The 24767-nt window shown below is 41.2% G+C and overlaps 1 protein-coding gene across 11 annotated transcripts in view; it reads right to left on the bottom strand.

Annotated features, from left to right (window-relative positions):
• The window catches only part of BMPR1B (bone morphogenetic protein receptor type 1B), a 359692-nt gene that overhangs the window by 174459 nt on the left and 160466 nt on the right, over positions 1–24767 (bottom strand). For 7 of the 11 annotated variants that reach the window (XR_012904029.1, XM_075929626.1, XM_075929631.1 and 4 more), the window contains one exon: positions 17071–17118. The exons of the other annotated variants lie outside the window; for them this stretch is intronic. The gene's annotated coding sequence lies outside the window, so the exon portion shown is untranslated. The remainder of the gene's footprint in view (positions 1–17070; positions 17119–24767) is intronic. 11 annotated transcript variants of the gene reach the window in all.

The raw sequence follows: 24767 nt of genomic DNA, 5'->3' as shown, positions 1-24767 counted from the left end.
AGCAACAAGATTCTGCAGAATTTTTTGAATTTGATGGTCTAGCCAATTCCAATCAAAAAGTTGTTGACTACATTTTTATCACCAGCTCTAATATATAATTGTGGATATTATTTTAAAAAAAAACAAGCCAACATTGATAGCGACACATTATTTTACTTTACTGCCTTCATTCTTTATGACTTCATACAAGACCATGATTCCTTTTGCACTGCTGTGCAGGGAATTTGGAAGATTCAAAAACACCCTAATGCAGGAGCGGGCAAAGAGGTCTCCACAGGCCAGATTTGGCCCGCAAAGCCAGTGGATCCAGCCCATGGCCACCTTACCACTCCATTGCTTCCAGGCCAATTGAGACCTGGGGACGAGGGAGCGGGAAAAGTCTCCTCCCTCTACCCACCACCAAGGGTGTGAGGCAGCTAGAAACACTGACTATTTTAAAACAGCTGGGGTTTCTCTGTAGCCACTGCATGCCCCTGGCAGGGCGGAGGCTGTGGATGAGATACTTCATGTGCTCCCCTTGTCCCCAGGCCCTAATTGGCCTGGGGGACAAGGTGAGTGCACGAGGTCTCCTCCCACTGTGATACCTAGAGGCAGGGGCAGATGACCATTTTGCGGGGCCCAGGGCAGCACAATTTCGTGGGACCCTCCCTTTGCCACGGCGCATGCACGAGGCTTCTTGAAGCACGGGGCCCGGGGCAGCCGCCCCGCTCACCCTGCCCTATATCCGCCCCTGCCTAGAGGGAACTGCCAGCTGTTTTAAAACACCTGGAGATTCTTTCGGAGGGGGGGGGGGACTTCATATGCTCACCTCCTCACCTCAGACCAATCAGGGTCAGTGGGGCGAAGGGGGAGCATGAGAAGTCTCCTGGCCCCACCCCTTCTGCCCAAAGCCCCCGGCTTTAGAAATCTATTACATGGCCCCCTTTTAAAAATTATTGCCCACCCCTGCCCTAAGGTTTGGCATGCACCACTTCTTGAGCACTGGATATGAGCTATACTGCACATCCCAAAAGTGCAAGGACCAAGAAGGCTGGGGACAGGGCTAGGAAACAAGTGCTTCCCATCTGCTAAGGCATGGAGGCAAACATGAGAAAACAGTCATACCTTAAGGTCACAGCAGTCAACTCCAGTACCTTGAGAGGCATTTTGCCTGTCTTTGCTATGTGCAGATACTTTTCCAATCACTACAGGCTAAGTGCTACACATCAGACCATACAACTCAGTGCACCTCCAGCAGTATGAAGCCATAATTCAGTTTTTTAAAATGGGAAATATCAGATTATGCCTAAGTAGCATGTGTGGTGGTGATTGATTTGCAATATAAATATTCTCCCCACTATCATGGTCACCACTTTTCCACAAAGCACTCCCAAGTTTCAGCTGAAGTCAGTAGGAGTTTTAGGAAGCAAAACAACAGGCCCAGTCTGACTAGGCCTACTAGAGGTAGTAATAGACCATAACTAGTAACAGTCTGCAGGATTTTAGTTTACCTGGCCATCGTGATGTTTGACATAGCTTATGAGCACAGAATTTTTATTACCCATATTCTCATACCACCTTCACTTTTCTGAGATGCAGCTCAGAAGATTGGGCTTTTTGTGCGCTTTCATTCTTGTCTTACTACATGGGCATGAACAATTAGGCTCTCATTAGTCACTTTTAGGTGTGATACACATATTGCTTTTGTTTCTTAGAAACCCTCCCTTGAGAAAATTTGTCACTGAAAGCACAGAACCATTTTCCTTTTAAAAAAGTGAGCTATGCTTACATTAATAATCACTAAGCCCCGGTGCAGTGACAGATGGAAGCTCTCAAACTAATTTGCTTTGTTATAGGTTTCTCAGCGCTACTCCTACTGCACAGAGCACTCATCCTAAATGCATTTAACTGAATGTGATGATATCTCAAAGCCATGCAGTCAACCTTTAAGCAGCCACAAATAACTCCCTGGATAACCAGAAAAACAAACAAAATGGTTTAATAAAATAAAGCAAACTACTAAGCATAGCTTGCCCTGTACTGTAAGAGAGAATTTGTTTTGAACTCAATAGTTATAGACTGGCCTTCTTGATCAACTGTAACTTTAGAAAGATGTATTTTTTTAGGGACTGACACAAGAGAAGCTAGCATTCACACAACATAAAGCATCCAAGACATTTACACTTCTCTACCACTGGAAACTACAACACAGGCCTATTAACTATTAACATGCCACTCCAAAGATAAAAATGAGATATATGAACAAAAATTAAGATCAGGAAGTCATAAAAGTGATAGAAATAAATTGTGTTAAAGCTTGTTTTTTTTTTTTTTGGATAAAATGAGTAAATAGCCAGGGAAGCTGACAGGATTGCTAGGCCTTTGGGAAATGTGGGGGGAGGGGACCAGCTTCATGCTCTTGGAAGGGGTAGGGTCTCAGGTGGAAGGGGCGAGGCTGGGGTAGCCAGTACCACCTGGACAGCCTGATGCCCCCTCTACCCCTCAGTCCTCAGAGCCCACCGGAGCATGTGGCGCAGGGCTCTGGAGCGCCACTCAGCACTCCCAGCAAAGATTCTAAAAGGCCTGGGATCTGGGGCAGCTTAGAGGAAATCTTGATGACAGGAGATATCTTGTTCACTTGATGATGACCTGTTCTGTTCATTCCCTCTGGAGTTGGCATTGGCCATTGACAGAAGACAGAATACAGGGCTAGTTGTGCCTTTGGTCTGACCCACTATGGCTGTTCTTATGCCTTTTCTTATTGAATTAAAGAAGAAATAAATAATGTATTGGCTTTTATGTTACACTCAGTTGCTGCATTCAAATCTGCAGTGTGCACAACATATCAATTAGATATTCACTTGGGTACTACAAGAATGCTTCTTGGAGCTACTGAATACCTCAAAAAAATCGTTACTAATAGAAGTTATACATGTTATAGGATAATAATGAGATCAAGAAAACACACTGAAGGGAATCTCAATAAATTGACATAGTTATGTACTGGATATCATCATACATCAATCTTCACTTGCTCTAAGTCAGTTGAACTAACCACATTGCACGGAGTTGACATGTGCACAAGTCACTGCCCAATCAAGGACATTCGTTTGTATAAGTAATATAGTGTAGTAATCAATTACATTAGAAAAGAAAAGCGAAGGTTCCATTATCTTTCACTTGCATTTCTGAAGCTCAAATAAGTTTTATGATTTAAAAAGTATTAATCTTTATGACAATGCTATTACAGTAGTTGAAGACCTTAAAATGTAACTCTGTGACCCAGCACCTAAACCTGAATTCTACCACCCTTAACAGTTTAACTACAGACACTTAAAAAGTGATCAATAGTTTCAGCACTTCAAGAAAGAAAATAATGAAAGAAGAAAAATGGAAAATGAAATAAATTAATAACTTAAAATCATATAGGTCTGCATATTGTGTCCAGTATTGTGCCCAGTATTGTGCCCAATTCTGGGCACCACATTTAAAAAAAAAATGTGGAGAAATTGGAGAAGATCCAGAGAAGAGCAACAAGAATGATTAAAGGTCTAGAGAACATGACCTATGAAGGATCTGGGCTTGTTTAGTTTGGAACGGAGAAGACTGAGAAGGGACATGATAGCGGTATTCAGGTATCTAAAACAGTGTCATACGGAGGAGGGAGAAAAATTGTTCTCCTTGGCCTCTGAGGGTAGGACAAGAAGCAAACAGCTTAAACTACAGCAGGGGAGGTTTTGGTTGGACATTAGGAAAAACTTCCCAATTATCAGGGTGGTTAACCACTGGAATAAATTGCCTATGGAGGTTGCGAAATCTCCATCTCTGGAGATACTGAAGAGCAGGTTAGAAAGACCTCTTTCAGCGATGGTTTAGACGGTACCAGGTCCTGCCGTGAGGGCAGGGGCCTGGACTTGATGACCTCTCGAGGTTCCTTCCTGTTCTAGTGTTCTATGATATATGCAAAATTCTCAAGTTATTCATTCCTTCTGGGTGCTGCAGTCTTTTGTGGGCTTCTACAATGTGGAAATCTTTTTAAAATCTTTTGTACAAAATACATCATGGTTCTTGTTGATTGCTTTAAGCAATATTTTTAAAATGGAAAATTGGCGGTATATAGATTTTGGCTTATTTGGGAGGGGAAAAGAGGAATCATTTGCATCACTAAAAAAAGCAATAAAGAATGATTGTTTCAAGCAATATTATAAAACCAGAAGACTAACAAAGAGTAAGAACAGGATTTTAGCCAACAAGTCTGGAGTTGGCAAATAAAAATTAGTCAACAACTGAAAAATTTAAAATATTCTATATATTTTTGAAACATCTTATTCCATTTTATTACCTTAGTTATGATGCTGTAAATTCATACTAAAAATTCTAATATATTGAAAAAGTACAAAATTTGGCAAGAACAAAAGCACCCATAATATCTGCTTGAAATTGTCTTTACAAACAGGGAAATTATATTTCCTTCAAGTTAAATATTCCTTTGTGCATGTGCATCTGCCTTTCAGAGTGGAAATGGCTAGCTGGATCTTCTTCTCTGGAATGAAATAAGAAAATAAAGAAACTACATTTTTAGCTGCCTTTAATTAAGAGTCCCACCCCAAAAAGATTCCTTTTAGAAAGAATCTCTTAATAGATTTAAAATGATTGGAATTCATTTGGAGATATCTAATTTAAAGACAGTTACAGTGAAGAACTATAGTGCTACCTACAACATTTCACTATACTCTGGTAATTTAATAAGTATAAATTGGTCTAGTTTAGTTACCCTGAATTTATTTCTGATCATTGTATTTTACATTTGTAGAAGCCAAAATGCCCACTAGAGTTACAAAAAAGTTAAGGTATCCAACAAAAACTGTATAGGACTAGGGCTTCTTACCTGTAACAGTCAGTAGCCACATTTGGTTTTAAACCAGGAGGTTAAACAAATATGTTTATGTACAATTTGATCATTAAACAGGATATGTTGTACAAGAGATCTGATGTTCCTTCACAGCTATAAATCCAAAATATTAATCTTCCACAAGTCATTTTGCTGTTTTCTTTGATTAATTCATGTTGTAGAACCTACAGTGGAAACTCCAGGGAAGTTCCTTGAACAGGCTATTGAAGGAAAATGACCAACCACTATGATATTCCATCATGTTACCTTGCAATCAGCCAAGAAAAATAAGAAAATAAGTGCCCCTCAGTTTTTTCGCAATGTAGTGGAAAACTTAGGAAAGCATGTTTTAACCACACAAGCACATTTGTCATCTAGAATGGATGCATGTTCAGTTGCAGAGGATGTGTAACTGTGATTAATCTTTGAATTCTTATGGTCTTCATCATGGCCTACCTTTATGCACATATTACATGGCAAGAAAAAAGTTAAACAACTAGGCAAGGTATTCAGGGAACACGAATATAGCTATGGGTTTGAGGAATTGAAGGACAAAACCCAAGAACTGGTTGTCCAACTGATCTGAAACAACTGCTTCAAACAATCAATAATTCTATTGATTCAGCAGCCAAGTACAATAAATGTATAATGTAATGAATCATGCACCAGCTTGAGAAAGTAGTTCTGTCAATGGTCCATCCATATCAAATTGCTATTTTTTATTTATCCAACTTCTTGGCACATTCCTATGAATAGAAGGGGTACTACTATTTACTGGATATTCCAGCCATTCGGTTAACTAAGTTATCTGTAAGGGTTAAACCCAGAGACAGTGGGTCTCCAGTGTTGGCAGTGAGCCAGGAGAGCCAATGAAAAGAGTGTACATTTTTGAAAAAGCAGGATCTGCCTGCTGCAGTCTTGTGCGTGGGAACTGAGAGAGATGAGTTAAGCAGTGTGTCATCCAAGGTTAGGAAATCTATGACTTTGGGGAGCTTAAGCAGAATTCTTTAGTGGCAGGGTATTTTAAAAGTCTCTTGCAGACCCCCACCTTCTGCACTCGAAGTGCCAAAGTGGGGAACAGCCTTGACACTCATGACCAAATAACTTTGATTCTGAAAGGACAGTGTAGGCCTACTGTTCAGTAAGGAGGAAGAACAATAAGGAGGAAGAACGAACACACACACACACACACACACACACACACACACACTAAAAATTACTTAGAAAAGTTAGATGTCTGCAAGTCTCCAGGGCCTCATGAAATGCATCCTAGAATACTCAAGGAGCTAATAGAGGAAGTATCTGAGCCTTTAGCTATCTTTGAAAAATTATGGAAGACAGGAGATATTGCAGAAGCCTGGAAAGGGGAAAATATAGTTCCCATCTATAAAAAAGGGAAATAAGAACAACCCAGGAAACTACAGATCAGTCAGCCTAACATCTGTGCCAGGGAAGATAATGGAGCAATTAATTAAGGAATTCATCTGTAAACATCTTAAAGAAAATATGATAACAGCCAGCATGGTTTTATAAAGAACAAATCATATCAAACCAATCTGATAACTTTCTTTGATAGTATATCAAATCTTGTACATAAGGAAGAAGCGGTGGACGTGGTATACTTAGACTTTACTAAGGCATTTGATATGGTCTCACATGATCTTCTCATCAATAAACTAGGTAAATACAACTTAGATGGGTTACTATAAGGCGGGTTCATAACTGGCTGGATAATCACTCTCAGAGAGTAGTTATTAACAGTTCACAATCATGCTGGAATTGCATAACAAGTGGAGTTCCACAGGGGTCTGTTCTGTGACCAGTTTTGTTCAATATCTTAATCAATTATTTAGATACTGGCATACAGAATATGCTTATTAAGTTTGCAGATGATACCAAGCTAGGTGGAATTGCAACTGCTTTGGAGGATAGGGTCATAACTCAAAATGGACAAACTGAAGGAATGGTCTGAGGTTAATAGGATGAACTTTAATAAGGACAAATGCAAAGTGCTCCACTTAGGAAAGAACAATCAGTTTCACACATACAGAATAGGAAGCAACTGTCTAGGAACGAGTACTGCAGCAAGGGGTCATAGTGGAGCACAAGCTAAATGAGAATCAACAGTATGACACTGTTGCAAAAACAGCAAACATGATTCTGGGATGCATTAACAGGAGTGTTGTGAGCAAGACACGAGAAGTCATTCTTCCGCTCTACTCTGTGCTGATCAGACCTCAATTGGAGTACTGTGTCTAGTTCTGGCGACCACATTTCAAGAAAGATGTGGAGAAATCAGAGAAGATCCAGAGAAGAGCAATAAAAATTATTAAAGGTCTAAAGAACATGACCTATGAGGGAAGACTGAAAGAATTTGGCTTGTTTAGTTCAGAAGAGAGAAGATTGAGAGGCAGTATGATAGCAGTTTTCAAGTACCTACAAGAGTGTTACAAGGAGGAGGGAGAAAAATTGTTCTCTTTGACCTCTGATGACAGGACAAGGAGCAATGGGCTTAAACTGCAGCAATGGAGGTTTAGGTTGGACATTAGGAAAAACTTCCTAACCGTCAGGGTGGTTAAACACTGGAATAAATTGCCGAAGAAGGTTGTGGAATCTCTATCTCTGGAGATATTTAAGAGCAGGTTAGATAGACATTTATTGGGGATGATCTAGACAGTGGTTGGTCCTGCTGTGAGGTCAGGGGATTGGACTTAATGACCTCTAGAGGTCCCTTCCAGTTCTAGTGTTCCATGATTCTATGAAGACTAAGTTTAATTTTAGTAGGTACTAGTGTATCTCTAAAGTCACAGGGATGCTAAACACTTACAAAGAAACAGAAGGGGAAAAAACTCCTGAAAGTCACACACTGATTGCCTGGCCTTACTTAAGGAAAACATACACTGGAGTCTGCAGTAGTGTGATCTGAATGGGGCGTACGGAAAAAGGATTCTGGTACTTCAACTAACTGTCTCTTCACCTCACAGTGGACTTGAATTTTAAATTTTTATAATTTTTTTTTGTCTGCTTTTCTTGAATAAATGCCTACCACATATATTAATATGTCTCACTCATACACACAAAATACACATTGACCGTTCTGTGTTATTTTCACGTCAGCGAGGGTGGCGAGAATTGAGAGAGAAAAGAACTGAAAGTCACAGAAAGAACATGTGGAGGATTAAAGGGGAAATGAATTAAAAATGAGAGAAAAGGATAAAGCAAAACAAGTTCAGTAAGATATGCCTTTATTCATTCCTACACTTATAGGTTAACTGTCTTTACTGAAAAAGAAGGCACTTCAAGAAAATGGAGGGCCAACCACCGTGATGATTCGTGAATATCATAATCACTTGCCATGGTACAAAAGGTACAAAAGTAAAAAACACAATCATGAACCAGCATGTCCTGACAGCACAGCAAGACAGAAATACTTTTAAAAGTGCATATCAATCCAAAGCAGCACTAACACTGCCCCAAAATGCTAATCTCCAAACTCCCTGAAGAGCTTGCAAGAGATTACATCAGATCAAAGACGTTATCAGTAAAGAAGTGGTTTTTAAAACAATAAGGACCCAAGCCATTTAGGGCTTCATACACTAAAGGGAAAAGAGGTTACCACATTAATCCCAATGCACTGTTTTACCAATATACACATCGCACATTTTTCCTATTGCATGTTTCCATGCACTCCTGTCTCTTGCGCACTTGTGCAGGTGTCCTTCCAGAATCTATCGCCAAAAATTTCTGTGGGCCTACAAATAATTCCTAGCACATATCTAAGCTAGGAATGTGAGCAACTAGTCGACCAATCGTCTATCCGATTAGCAAATGCTTATCGGATAGTTGACATGCTATCAGAAAGAGGCAGCAAGTGCTGGGGAAGAGAAAAGGGTGCTTCAAAGTAGCAGCATCCAGGCTCCACATGACATTTCAAAGTGACAGCACTGCCTGGAGCCCAGGATCTGCTGCTTTGAAATGATGCATGCAGCCTGGGGCCAGCTGGGAGTCAGCTGGGGACTGGACTCCCAGCTGGCCCCAGGCTGCACACAGTGTTTCAAAGCGGCAGAGCGAGACATACACATGCATCTAACGAAGTGGGTCTTTGTCCACGAAAGCTTTTGCTCCAATACATCAGTTAGTCTGTTAGTCTATAAGGTAGGTGCTACAGGACTCCTTGTCGCTTTTGCAGCTCCAGACTAACATGACTACCCCTCTGATACTTCCCCTCTGATTCTTCAAAGGCAGAGGCTTATTGACTAATTGAAGTGTCGATGCAAATCGCATTGATTATTTGATTCTCCAATTAATCTAAATTTAACATCCCTAATCTAAACCTAAAAATAATGTAAGCAAATGACATTATAATTGTTAAAAGTAAAGGTTTGAAGCTGGGTAAGCAAGAATAAAATCTTCCGAGATCGGATGAGGTAATTTCTTCACTTTAACAACCAGGAAAATTTACAGAACTTATACCAAGGATTGTGGTAGAAATGTAGCCGTGTTAGTCTGGTGCAGCTGAAACAAAAAACAGGACTGTGTAGTACTTTAAAGACTAACAAGATGGTTTAATAGGTGATGAGCTTTCGTGGGCCAGACCCAGTTCCTCAGATCAAATAGTGGAAGAAAATTGTCACACCCATATATACCAAAGGGTACAATTAAAAAATGAACACATATGAAAAGGACAAATCAAATTTCAGGACAGAAAGGGGATGGGGGGGAAAGAGGGGAGGTCAATGTCTGTGAGCTAATGATATTAGAGGTGATAACTGGGGAAGCTATCTTTGTAATGGGTAAGATAATTAACCTCTTTATTCAAATTTGTGTGTAAAGTGTCGAATTTAAACATGAATGATAGTTCAGAGGATTCTTTCAAGCGCAGTCTTAAAAGGTCTTTGAAGCAGGATGCAGGTAATCAAGTTGTTGAGACAATGTCCTTTCTGGTTGAAATGGCAAGAAACTGTTTTTTCTTTGTGATCCTGTCTGATATCTGTTTTGTGGGAATTGATCCTTTGGTGAAGTGTCTGAGACGTTTGTCCAATGTACATAGCGGATGGAACTTTCGGCACGATTGCATAAATTTTATTTCTGGATGAGCAGGAATATGTGTTCTTGATCTTATAACTCACTTGATTGGGTCCAATAATGGTATCAGCAGAATGAATATGTGGACAAAGCTGGCAACGGGGTTTGTTGCAAGGGAAGGTACCAGGGTTGGTGTTAGTGTGGCATGTCCTGTAGTTGTTGATAAGAATCATCTTGAGGTTAGGTGGTTGTCTATAGGAGACTATGGGTCTGTCTCCCAGAGCCTCTCGGAGTTTAGTATCCTGTTCCAGTATAGGCTGTAGTTTATTGATAATGTGTTGGACAGGTTTAAGTCTTTTATAGTATATTAATTGTCCATAAATTAGACAAATTGATTCATGCTTCATGGACGCTTTCCACTTTAAGAAAAATAAAAAATAAAATAATGTTGGTGATCTCACACAATCAAAACTACATTTGCTTGCCTCTTGCCTTCCTTTTCTTTATGAGCAAGAATTCACCTTTATTCAATCCTTAAGGGGAATGAAGCATAACTGAGAATGACAGTCTGGACTCTGGAAAGGTCAGAATCTTCTTTAAAAGTCTGCTCAAGCGACCACTGAAATCAACAGTAGACGACCCTTAGACACAGAGTATAATGAACCTTAGCACATAATTAAGTATATAGAATTTTGTGTTGGATAATGGAAAGGAAGGCATGACACTAGAATACTCACCTGAACTGAAGGGCAATGTTAGAAATATTACTGGATAACACAAAAAATTAAAAATTTCAGAGTAACAACTATGAAGCTTGTAACTTTCCATGGATTCATATATTTTAAAGAAAGCCAGGATAATTATAAGCATCTTGCTTAGCACAGGTCACAGAATTTGACCAAGTGATTCCTGTATATAACTCTATAATCTGAGGTTGAACTAAACCATAGCTTTTAGAAAGGCCTCTAATCTTGCTTTAAAGATTCTGAGTACACATAACTGAAAGCCCAATAAGTGTGTAGGATAAGGTGACTATGTCACCTTTGTGCCCTCCAACTACTGAACTGCTCCACAGTCCACTCGCAAGTATAATCCAGACAGACCTAAGGACCTAAATTATGACAGATTCTCATGGCTGCTCATGGGCCACAGTAATGACTGAAATCTCCTTAAAACTATGTGCTCTGAACTCAACACCATCATGCCTATTCTTCTCCAGGACTTGCAAAGAGGTCCTTGAAAGGCATCCTCATGGCCCTCTCCCATAGCACCTGTATTGGAAATTTTATCCAGAACTGGAGATAGATTTTTGGAGTCCATTTACATGTCTCTAGACCTTTCATATCGCACAAAAGGGCTACAGCAAAAGTGAGGATCTTGCTCTCCTGGCAATGGCAAATGTTTAATACAGTAATTCCTCGCTTAACACATGCTCTCAACATGTTTTCGCAATAGCACAATTTTGGGTGGGGGGGACATTTTTCGAATAACACGACCTGTCCTGCAATAACACAATTTCCCCTAGGGCCGGCCGGTGACTGACAGCTGTGCAAGGCTTTCCCTGCAAAGCGGCGGAAGTTCTCCGCATGCCGCGCCATTCCCTGGTGACCCCCTCTGGCCGGCACAAGGCATCTGGACAGAGGGGGTCCCCGGGGAACTGCGTGGTGAGCAGAGAACCTCCGCCACATTGTAAGGAGGCAGATGAAGCCCTGTGCAGCTGCCAGTGACCGGCCAGCTGGGAAAACCCAGCTGCCGGCTGCAAGCGGGGAGAAAGAGGAGAGGGAGCGAGGTATCTGGCCAGAGGGGGTCGCTGGGGAATGGTGCTGCGAGCAGTGAAGCTCCAGAGGCAGGGTAAGCCCCACACAGCTGCCGGTGACCAGCCATGGAGAAACCCAGCTGCAAGCCCCCTCCCCTGTCCTTCCCCAGAGCCGAACACCTCCCCTCCCTGCTATAACCCAGTTCCCTTACTCCCCTTATGTCCTGGTCCCAGCTGCAAAGAAATGCAGGCTGGAGCTGCAAGCACACGTGCGCTTGAAATGCAACCTCCGCCTTTTCTATTATTTTCAATGGGAAAATTGACCCCACATAACACGTTTTTACTTAGCATGATCATTTTCTGAAACTTATCTACCGTGTGAAATGAATTACTGTATTGCCGGATAACCTTTTCCAGTAATTAAAAGCCCTTACTGTTAAAAATTTACTTCCAGATTGAACTTTACATACTTCAAATTACATTCACTGATTCTTTTTAAGACTGTATTCTCTGTCTACAACAGGAGTGGGGAATCCAAACTCCCCTCCCTAAGCATTGGGGAGCCTGTGAGGCTGGAGCACACAAAAATGCTCCCCGACCCCACTAGGGTTCTGGTATGCGAGTGGAATGTGCAAGGCACTTTGGGGGCCATCTCAGTGACAATTTGGGGTTTTTTTTCTTTTGCTTCTCACTTGTGTGGGTTCCGACAGATTTTTCTGTAGGTCGGTGGCCCTTGACCCAAAAAAGATTCCCCACCCTGGTTTACAGCCACTCTGATATGAGTTACCACTTGCAGTATAAATTGCATCACCTCTATCACATAAACCTTATTCTCTGAAGTAACAACACACTTCATATAAGCACAGGAATAATTCTGAGCAAGCATGCACACGGAGCTAGGTGAGGGAGGGGACCAGTGTAAAATACACAAAAATTGTAACATTGAGATCTGGACAAATCTAATGAAAAGTCATTAGTATTACTTCCTTCTTTGTTTTACTGAATTGTTTTCTTAAACATGTGTTTCTAAAACAAAAATCCAAAATTCTAAACATGTTACACATATTTTTATAAAATTTCCAACCCCGAGGTTCATAACTGAACCCAATAATGACAAGACTATCTTGATTTTAATCCTGCACCACCTTCCTGACCTACCCATTCACTTGGGCACAAATGATACTGCGAGGTGTGACCTTAAGCAGATCAAGAGTACTACATGGCTCTGGAAGTATGGGTGAAGGAGTTTAGAGTGCAAATGGTATTCTCTTCATTCCTTCCTGTCAAAGGTAGTGGCCCAGGCAAAGACAAGTGCATCCTGGAGGTGAATACCTGGCTGCGAAGTTAGTGTCACCACAAGGACTGCTAAGCAGGGATGGAGTTCACCTTTCAAGGAAGGGGAAGAGTGAATTTGGACACAGACTGGCTAACATAGTTAGAAGAGTTCAGTGGGGGCAGGTGACCAAAGTCCACAGGTAAGTGAAAAACATGGAGATCTGGGAGATGCCTCAGAAATGGGAGGGAGCATGGGCTACAATAGCGGAGATTAAAGAGTGACAAGACAGAAATGGGTGGCAAAATCAAATTAGTATCTTAGATGCCTATGCACAAATGCAAGGAGTATGGGGAATAAGCAGGAAGAATTTGAAGTGCTAATAAATAAACACAACTATGACATAGTTGGTATCAAAGAGACTTGGTGGGATAATTTACATGACTGGAATATTGGTATGGAAGGGTACAGGTTCCTCAGGAAGGAAAGGAAAAAAGTAGGAGGTGCTGTCTTGTATAGTAAAAATGAACACACTTGGACTGAGATGGACATATGAGACAGACTTGTTGAGAGTCTCTGGGTTAGGTTAAAAGGGGTAAAAAACAAGGATCATGTCATACTAGGGGTATACTACAGAAGAGGCAGATGAGGCTTTTTTAAAACAACTAACAAAATCATCCAAAGTGAACGATTTGGTGGTAATGAGGGACTTCAACTATCCAGACATATGTTGGGAAACTAAGACAGCAGGGCACAGATCATCCGACAAGTTCTTGGACTGCATTGGAGACAATTTTTTATTTCAGAAGATTGAAAAAGCTCCGGGGAGGAGGGACGGGAGAGAGAAAGCTGTTCTTGATTTGATTTTAACAAATAGGGAGGGACTGGTTGAAAATTTGAAAGTGGAAGGCAGCTTGGGTGAAAGTGATTATGTAAACAGAGTTCATGATTCTAAGGAATGGAAGGGAGAAGGGAGAACAGCAAAAGAGAGAATGGATTTCAGGAAAGCAGATTTTAAGTAAATTCAGAGAGCTGGTAGGTAAGGTCCCATGGGAAGCAAGACCGAGGAAAAACAACTGAAGAGAATTGGCAATTTTTCAAGGGGGCATTATTAAGGGCGCAAAAGCAAACTATTCCACTGCGTAGGAAAGATAGAAAGTATGTCAAAAGACCACCTTGGCTTAACTAGGAGAACTTGCATGACCTAAAAATCAAAGAGGAGTCCTATAAAAAGTGGAAACTAGGTCAAATTACAAAGAATGAATATAAGCAAAAAATATAGGTATGCAGGGGCAAAATTGGAAAGGCAAAGGCACAAAATGAGCTAAATCTAGCTAGAGACATCAAGGGTAACAATAAGACATTCTATAAATATATTAGAAGCAAGAGTAAGACCAAGGACAGGGTAAGCCCATTGCTCAATGGGGAGGGAGAAACAATAACAGGAAACTTGGAAATGGCAGAGGTGCTTAATGACTTCATTTCAGTTTTTGTCAGTAAGATGGATGGTCACAGGATGCCTAACATGAGTGATCATGGAAATGGGTTTGGTTTAGAAGGTAAAATAAAAAAAGAACAAGTTAAAAATTACTTTGAAAAGTAATCTCTGAAAAGTCATGGAAGTTAGGAGAGATTCCAGAAGACTGGAAAAAGGAAATAAGGGCAACCCAGGAAACTATACACCACTCAATTTAACTTCTGTGCCAGGGAAGATAATGGAGCAAGTAATTATGGAACTCATCGCAAACATCTGAAAAATAATAAGGTGATAGGTAACAGCTAGCATGAATTTGTAAAGAACAAATCATGTCAACACAATCTGATAGCTTTCTTTGATAGGATATCAAACCTTATGGATAAGGGCGAATTGGTGGTTATGGTATACCTAGACTTCGACATGGTCTTGGATGACCTTCTTATCAATAAACTAGGCAAATACAACTTAGATGGGGCTACATAATGAATGATCATGGAAATGGGTTTAGTTTAGAAGTTAAAATAAAAAAAAGAACAAGTTAAAATTATTTTGAAAAGTCATGGAAGTGGGTGGGTTTGCAACTGGCTGGATAACTGTCTCAGAGAGTAGTTATGAACGGTTCACAGTCATGTTGGGAGGGCATAACAAATGGGGTTCTGCAGGGGTCTGTTTTGGGACTGGTTTTGTTTAATATCTTCATCAACAATTTAGATGATGGCATAGAGAGTACGCTTATTAATTTTCCAGATGATACCAAGATGGGAAGGACTGCAAGTGCTTTGGAAGATAGGGTCATAAATCAAAACAATCTGGACAAACCAGAGAAATGGTCGGAGGTAAACAGGATAAAGTTTAACAAGGACAAATGCAAAGTATTCCACTTAGGAAGGAACAACCCATTTCACACACACCGAATGGGAAGTGATTGTCTAGGAGGAAGTACTGATAAAAGGGATTTGGGGGTCACGGTGGACCACAAGCTAAATGTGAGTCAACAGTGTGACACTTCTGCAAAAAAGAAAACACGATTCTGGAAAGTATTAACAGGTGTGTTGTGAGCAAGACACACAAAGTCATTCTTTCACTCTACTCTGTGCTGATTAGGCCTCAATTGGAATAGTGTGTCCAGTTCTGGGCACCACATTTCAAGAAAGATGTGAAGAAATTGGAGAAGGTCCAGAGAAGGGCAACAAAAACGATTAAGGGTCTAGAAATCACAACTTATAAGGGAAGACTGAAAAAATTGGGCTTGTTTAGCTCAGAAAAGAGAAGACCGAGAGGGGACTGTGATGGGGTGTAGTAGCCCCGCACTGGAAAAGCTGAGCCTAACCAGGCTCACTTGATTGAAGAAGCCTTGCCAGGCATGCTCAGACTGCAGCCCAGCTATAAAAGCCTGGATAGAGGCTCAATCTGGGCTGGTCACCAAGGATGAAGGAAGTACTTCCCGAGCTCCTGCAGATGAACCACCTGAGAGACCAGGCCTGGAAACCAGCCAGCGAGACACCTACACTACTGAAAGAAATTAGGAGGAAGGCCTGAACAGAGCTCCTGCAAGGGAACTGCCAGGAAGACCAGACCAGGAGGCCAGCCAACAAGACATCTGTGCTACAGAGGATATGGAGACTGGTAGGAAGTACCCCAGAGTGAGATATCAGAGCCTGTGGCTCTCAACGTGTTGTGGTGGGATTCCCTGCTAAGAGAGTAGCGGATTTGCCACTTCTAATAGGGCCCTATGCTGGGACCCAGTGGAGCAGGGATGGCCTTGGGTCCCCTACCACCTCCTCAATCCTAAAGCCAGGGGAGGGGGCATCACCAATTTCCTAGACTCTAGCTACGAGGCCACACTACCCTGGTGTATAACTACAACTGTGTTGCAAGAGATGCGGGGTTGGTTTCAATCCCAAGAAGCCAGAGACTCAACAGTGCACCCTGGGAGATGAACGAGTGCACTACCCCATGATAGGGACATGATAGCAGTTTTCAAATATCTTCAAAAGGGTGTTAACAAGGAGGAAGTAGAAAAAAATGGTGCGTTTGAAAACTATAGGTACTGGAGGTACTTATAATTTTTTTTTTTATATGAGAAAGGTGTACTTTATTTAAAAAAAAGTTGAGAAACACTGATCTAGATGGTACTTGGTACTGCTGTAAGGGGACTGGACTTGATAATCCCTTGAAGTCCCTTCCAATTCTAGTATTTTATGATTCTTTCATAGCACTCAGCAATATGTTTTTGTCATTAAAGATGAAGATACCAAAATTTCATACGTGTTACTATGATAAAGTCTGAAAAGCTTGTTTGCTCCATTATCTTCTAGTTCATTAAAAAGATACTGCCCACAACTGCTTGTTTTGTGTCTCTTTTTGTTAGAACTTATTTGTCGTCATAAAAATCACACCACTACTTGATTAGGATTTTCTTTTAAACATTATGAGCATCATCATCTTGCCCTTGCATCAATTAAATCAACAGGGATTTTGCCATTTTTTGGAACAGGAGCAGGACTAAGTCATATACTAGTCATTTCAATTAGCAACCTCATTAAGTCCCATAATTGTCGCTCTCACCATTTTATTGCACAAATATGCTTGATGCAGAAGAGTGCAAAAGGAACTTATCAAGGAGCAAATATTTCGAGGAAATATGAAAGTCAAAAGGAGACACATACCTATATATACAATGGATGTATTGGGCCTCCAGCATAAGTAGTTGTGAACTGTGGGAAACACAAAGCATTGTTTATGGCTTCAAGTTCAAGCATAAAGAGTATTTTTTTTAAACAAAGCTCATTACAACAGGGCCATCACTTTTTCATCTTTCAAAAACTATTACTTTATCTCTTAAAACTGGTTACTAGCAGGTCGAAATGTAAGTGAGTAGTTGACTTCTGCCAAGCACCCTCTCCCTAGTGCCGCCTTACCCCCTCAAACTACTGCCTCTCTAGGGGGAGGAGAGGCTGCCGCGAAGCAGCAGTGGTGGGCCCAAGGTGGGCTGAGGCTGTTCCAGCAGCAGCCCCTGTCCGTGGCCAGCCCCAGCTGCCACGGATAGGGGCTGCTAGACCTGGCGCAAGCAGGGACCGAGCAGTCCTGGCTCAAGCCGGTCTGCGCCACTGCACCTCTGCATTTTAAATGTAGTACCCACGAACAGAGACTGCTGGATCCCTGTCCGTGAGCTACCCCCACTGCAGCTCTGCATTTTAAAAGTAATAATTTTAAAAGCAGTAATCTTACTACATTTAAAATGCAGAGGTGCAGCAGTCCCAGACTGGGACCTAGCCCCGCTGTTGATCTGCAGTTTAAAGGAAGTAGAAGCTGGGCTGTGCGTGCACCCAGCTCATACTACACTTATCTGTAGAGCCACAGCAGGAATAGCTCCTGGACCGGTGCAAGCTGGGACAGAGTGCCTTCCCTTATCAACTAATCGTGTGCCTTCCCTTATCAAATAATCGTGTAGTCGATACAATCTGAGTAGTCATTTACCCGCCTCTTAACATCCTTACTAGCAGCTCAATGGTTTAACGATAGTTTAATCCAGCAGTTCTCAAACTTTTTGGGCTCCGGAGCCCTTTACATGCATAAAAATTTATGCGGAGCCCCAGCGGTCCACTGATTGTATGTGTTGTACCTATCGATGTTTCCAGTTTGTCAATCTTGCAGAGCCCCTGGAGATGTCTCGCGGAGCACAGTCTGAGAAAACTGGTTTAATCCAATAATGCTTTCTGATTTACTTATTCCACTTAATACTCTTTGACATGCATACAAAAAAAATTTTTTAGTCAAAACATCTAATGCTTAACTTTCTTTCAATCCAAATTTTACTTAGCTGCATAATAAATGATGTATTCCAAATAATTCAAAAATAATATCCTAAATACAACACTGTACTTAACACAGAGTCTAAAAACAGTACTAGAAAGTAAGACATAACTGTAGCAAAATCAGCAATCAGTACATTACACAGTACATTTTTAGAAGTCGTCTGCTTCAGAGATAAAATGTGCTATTTATTATGTATTTTGATGTGCTGAATTCAAATATGACAATTAAAACAAGTGATTGGCTACTATTTCCAAGATATTTAAGTTTTTATATTTTACGTGTGTAGATAGTAGAGTTTTAATCATAAATTGTAAACCTAGGTCTTTTCATGTGTTTATGGTTGCTTTACATGATAATATTTCACCTGTCCTGTTTATGTAACACTTTAAAAATCAGCAAAAGGGTTATGTAAATAAAATTTATTATGAAACAAAAGGCAAAAAACTATTATGTATGTAGTTTAGTCCTATTCAGTGTCTACTCGGCGTTTCTTGGCTTGTCTCTTGTATTCATTAAATGGAGCATCTCTTGTCACTGTCCAGCAATAGTCTGCAAGCATTGATGGGCTCCATTTGCCCTGACAGCGCTTCTCCACTGTTGCAATGTCCTGGTGAAATCGCTCGCCGTGCTCATCACTCACTGCTCTGCAGTTCGGTTGAAAAAAAATCTAGATGAGAGTGCAAAAAATGTATCTTTAGCGACATGTTGCAACCAAGGCTTTTGTATACCTTGAGGAGGTTTTCCACCAACAATCTGTAGTTGTCTGCCTTGTTGTTTCCAAGAAAATTTATTGCCACTAACTGGAAGGCTTTCCATGCCGTCTTTTCCTTGCCACACAGTGCATGGTCAAATGCATCATCTCGAAGAAGTTCACGAATCTGAGGACCAACAAAGACACCTTCCTTTATCTTAGCTTCACTTAACCTTGGAAATTTTCCACTGAGGTACTTGAAAGCTGCTTGTGTTTTGTCCACGGTCTTGACAAAGTTCTTCATCAGACCCAGCTTGATGTGTAAGGGTGGTAACAAAATCTTCCTTGATTCAACAAGTGGTGGATGCTGAACACTTTTCCTCTCAGGCTCCAATGACTGTCGGAGTGGCCAATCTATCTTGATGTAGAGGGAATCTCTTGCACGACTAATCCATTCGCAGAGAAAACAGCAGTACTTTGTGTATCCAGTCTGCAGACCAAGCAAGAGAGCAACAACCTTCAAATTGCCACACAGCTGCCACTGATGTTGGTCATAGTTTATGCACCTCAAAAGTTGTTTCATGTTGTCATAGGTTTCCTTCATATGGACTGCATGACCAACTGGAATTGATGGCAAAACATTGCCATTATGCAGCAAAACAGCTTTAAGACTCATCTTCGATGAATCAATTAACAGTCTCCACTCATCTGGATCATGAACGATGTTGAGGGCTGCCATCACACCATCGATGTTGTTGCAGGCTACAAAATCACCTTCCATGAAGAAGAATGGGACAAGATCCTTTTGACAGTCACGGAACATGGAAACCCTAACATCACCTGCCAAGAGATTCCACTGCTGTAGTCTGGAGCCCAACAGCTCTGCCTTAATCTTGGGTAGTTCCAAATCCCTGACAAGGTCATTCAGTTCACCTTCTGTTATGAGGTGTGGTTCAGAGGAGGAGGATGGGAGAAAATGTGGGTCCTGTGACATTGATGGTTCAGGACCAGAAGTTTCATCCTCTTCCTCGTCTGACTCAAGTGAGAATGATTCTGGTGCATCAGGAACCGGCAGTCCTTCTCCGTGGGGTACTGGGCGTATAGCTGATGGAATGTTTGGATAATGCACAGTCCACTTTTTCTTCTTTGACACAACTTTCCCAACTGGAGGCACCATGCAGAAGTAACAATTGCTGATATGATCTGTTGGCTCTCTCCAAATCATTGGCACTTCAAAAGGCATAGATTTCTTTTCCTGTTCAACCACTGGCGATTTGTTGCACAAGTGTTGCAGCATATGTGTGGGGCCCACCTCTTGCCCTGATCTCCAATGTTGCAGCCAAGATAAAGGTGATAGGCTTTCTTAACCATAGTGGTTATACTGCGCTTTTGTGATGCAAAAGTCACTTCACCACAAACATAGCAGAAGTTATCTGCACTGTTCACACAAGTACGAGGCATCTCTGCTCACTTTGGCTCAACAGAAATGTGTCCCTTTGCAAAATCAAACACTGACAGATAAAAGAGCACGACACTGTATGATTTCTAGAGCTGATATAGGGCAATTTGATCAGCAGAGTGATGTAAGCGTCATTATGATTGCATCATCCATGACTTCTAGGAATAACATGATGCAATTCATATCATGTATGACGCAATACCAGCTTCAGATTGTGTTGCCAGGGAAAAGACATTTAAAGCTATTATGTTCAAGATGGAGCCTCTTTAGATTCCATCTTGTTTTCCTTCTTCTCCCTGTGTTACCCTTTTCCCGCCAAAACCTAAGTGCACACGGTCATCTGCTCGGTGCACCCCGCACTATAGTTTGCACTCAGTCCAAAACTGTGCACTGGGCACTAAAATGAGCTGTACACTGCTCAGAAATTTTCCCCCCTTCCCTACTGGAGTGTTGCACACAGCACCATTTGCTGCACACCACCCTTACCACCCTTTCCCCGCCTTGAAGGGCTTATAAGCCCTGACCAAGGAAGGGTTCGGGTTCGCCTCTGTCCATCCGTATTGTAGCCTGTCAGTCACTGTCTGCCGTCCCAAGTCCTGTCAGTGTTTGTTCGTCTCCCGTGGTGCTCCATTTTAGGTCATGGGACCGGGTATAAGGATTTTGTTCGAGCTATGGGAGAGAGAGAGAGAGCCTCGCGAGTGTGGGAACGCCCCACTTAAGGATTACTGGCTTCTGCCACATGGACTTGGACTCATTTACCGTTATCCTTACCTGCTGGATTGGACTGGAAGTCGAAGGGCTATCAAGTACTAACCCCAGAGGGAATCTACCCGACCCATTAGAGGCAAGATCCACCCGCAGGAGGGCCGTTCAACTGGACTACCTTTCCCTGTCAGCGAGGGACTCCCTGCCGTCCTCCCCTAAGGCTTTACATTAGCTGCAGGGTAGAAGGTCGCAGGCATCAATTGCCATCTGCCTCTGACACTGTAAAGTATATTCCCCTTTGTTGTATCCGGGACTTATCTAGCTCCTTTTCTTCTGGGATAGGGTGAGTTCACGCTGTTGTTGTTGATATATGTTACACTGTTCAAAAATATATGGTTTGGCCCTAAACATTGGTCTAGCCTGATTTGTGGTTAACCAATCCAACGGTGATTAGATACGTAACACAGGCTTCTGGGAGGGGGACACCCGGCTTTTAGGCCGTGGGCTCAGTCATTGCCATTAGCCTTAACTCCCACAACAATTGCTTACCTCAGTTCCCCAGGTAACAATTGCATCATTCATTGTTTTGCCTAAAAAGCAAGTACTGTCCAAACCCAGTCATAGATTTATTCATAGATCCAGTCAAAGATGTATTTTAGTCATTTCTGGTTTAAATTGAAATCCCTTCCCTTTATAACTCACTTATCCTCCGCCATTCGCAAGTCAAGGGTCGTATATACTGACCCAATAGCCTATCTTGAAAACTAGAGCCAATCAACAATTTTAAGCATCATTTTCGTTCTCAGTGACCCAGAATTAGTAAAGTTTGACTACATTTATTTCAGAAGCATTTTGGCTGTAGAGCAGTGTTATTAGCTTGGAAGCAATCATAAAAAAAATCATGCCTATAAATTGTAAAGTCGTTAAATAATTTCAGCCATTGAGACTAAACTTCAATATCATAATCCACAGTAACCCAAGCAGCGCCTCTTCTTTTCATTTGGTGTCTCACCTACACCATCTTTTCATCTCTGATTGTGGCAATATCCGAGGCTACTTACATTTTCAAAAGCAACATTAAGTTTCCAATTGTAATGTGGAAATTAGCAGGCTCACACAACAGAGAACAGATAAGTACTCCCCTGCTTAACATATCAAATCTCCAGTACCAGATTTTATAGGAGTGACTGAGTCTCAGTTGTTTATTTATTGAAAGCTGCTACAGAGTTACATTATACAATGTTACTACTTACTAATGAGCTCCTCTAATAAAAATTAGTTTCAGTACTGAAATGAAATCCAATAGCTCCTCCACATAATTTTAGGGTTTTAAAAGCTGAATTTATCAAACACAAGCATCATTGTTTCTTAACCTCCTGTTCAAGTTTAAAAATCACTACCATCCAAACTGGGGAAGGGAGAGGAGAGAAATGGGTAGTGACAGACTTCTTGCAAAAAGGTATACAGTATGTGTTCAATATATAATTGAGATAGCTCATACTACACACTATATGTACATTATATATTTCTGTGATATACAGTGTGCCCTCTGAGCATATTCTGCATACTGTAGTTACACAGTAGAAAAAAGGAAGACAGAGATAGAAGCTTGATTATACTATGGTAATGTCTATATGCTCATGTCTCAACACTGGTGATGACATAGCAGAATTTTCAGAAGCCTTCTCTGCCCATTGCTACCTTCACAGACTCAGCAGATGATTTATCAGTGAAATGTTGCACACTATGTATCATTTCCCTGCTAGTTATACTCTTCTTCGATAACCTCTCACCACCATTCCTTCCATGGTCATTTCCTCAAGTCTATTTCCATCTCTAAACCTGATGTGACCAAAATACTTATGTTTGCGCCCTTGGATTGCTTATAAACAAGTCAATTCCTCTACAATAATATTTCTAACATGAGAATTCATCTTCCTTTCTGTCCAAAAGATACTCAAGAGTCTCTCAGCATCACTTCTAAAAGGCTTCAATTTTTTACTTATCAGTGGTATTCATTTAATTGATCAACGCACCTCCCAAAATCCAAGGAAAGGCTGCTATGAAAGGGCATTCCTGGTGCATCTGTACATATCCTCCCCACATCCATCAATGGAAAACATCTGTTCCTCTTCCATATTAAGGATTATAAAATAATCTAGACAAACAAACAGTCTTCCAGAATACATCACACGATACATGTTCTATAACCATGGGCTAAAATACAATCACATTTGCTACAATCCTTCAGATAGAGAAACTCCTACAGGATCTTTATTGAGCATTCTTAAAACTACAAGAATCACCTGGAGATATGAAGAAAAACAGATTGACAGAGCCAGGCAGGTACCCAAAAGCCACCTACTACAGGACAGACTCAACAAAGAAAGCAACAGAATGCCACTAGCTATTAATTACAGCCCCCAACTAAAACCTCTCCAATCTATCAGCAAGAACCTACAACCTAGATGATGATCCGTTGCTCTCACAGGCCATGGAAGGTAGGTGAATTCTCACTTACAGACAGCCCCCCAACCTGAAACACATACTTACTACTAACCACACACCCTACAAGAACCAATCCCTGCAACAGACTCTATTGCTAACTCTGACCACACATCACCCTATCAGCCATACCATAAAAGGCTCATTCACGTGCACATCTACTAATGTGACATATGCCATCAAGTGCCAGCAATAGTCCTCTGCCATGTACATTGGACAAACTAGACTGTCTCTATGCAACAGAATAAATGGACACAAATCAGACATCAAGAATGGTAACATCCAAAAACCAGTGGGAGATTATAACAACATCCCAGGACACACAGTTATAGATTTGAAAGTTGCCATCCTCAAGCAAAAAAACTTTAAAAAAACAGGCTGCGGCATGGCACTGCTGTGCTGGAGTTCATATGCAAATTTGATACCCTCAGAATAGATCTGAATGGGAACTGGGAATGGCTCTCATTACAATAAGTAATTTTCCACTTTAGTTATCCTCTACTTATTATCCACACTGAGGCTCTATCTAGACTGCACTCTAAAATTGAAAAAAGATACGCTATTTGTCATAAGAAGAGCTTTACTCCACATCCTACTAGCTTTGCATACCAAATATTTCAACATTTTATAGCATCTTTATTGAACACCACAATACCTTAAAGCTCAGTATCATTAAAATGTTGCTATCAGCAGGTGAAAAGCTGCAACCAACTGGTGCAGCAGAAAGGGGAGAAAATGTATGATCAATGCTGTCAGGGCAAGACACTTATGGACAAGGCCAGGGGATTTTAGTGTTCCTTCAGACAAGAGTTATGGGTCTAACCATATAATTGGAAAATGAACAGCATAGAGGCAATTAATTCATCTATTCCAAAAGATGAACACGTGAGTCAAACTTAGTGACATTTGCAACTGTGGTTCTAGAGATTCTAGTTATTTTGGGACATTCAGCCTGTTGTCCATTATATCCTTGCCCTCCTGACATACCTTCTTACAACTATGCGGATTATAAATTTAATCAGGTGTTTTGTTTGTATAGTGTGTACAGCTCTACCTTGGCAAAGAGGTTCTGAAAGGAAGATATTCTCATGCCACTGTCACTGCATTAGATTTTGCATACCTCAAAGAATGTACAGATCTTCAAATGACAAAAAATAGCAGGTATATTTGCCACCTTTACTTTTCAG

The sequence above is a fragment of the Pelodiscus sinensis genome, chromosome 5, assembly GCF_049634645.1.
Source record: "Pelodiscus sinensis isolate JC-2024 chromosome 5, ASM4963464v1, whole genome shotgun sequence".
Taxonomy (NCBI): domain Eukaryota; kingdom Metazoa; phylum Chordata; order Testudines; family Trionychidae; genus Pelodiscus; species Pelodiscus sinensis.
The sequence above is the reverse complement of the archived record's forward strand: the minus strand, read 5'-3'. Positions and strand labels throughout refer to the sequence as shown.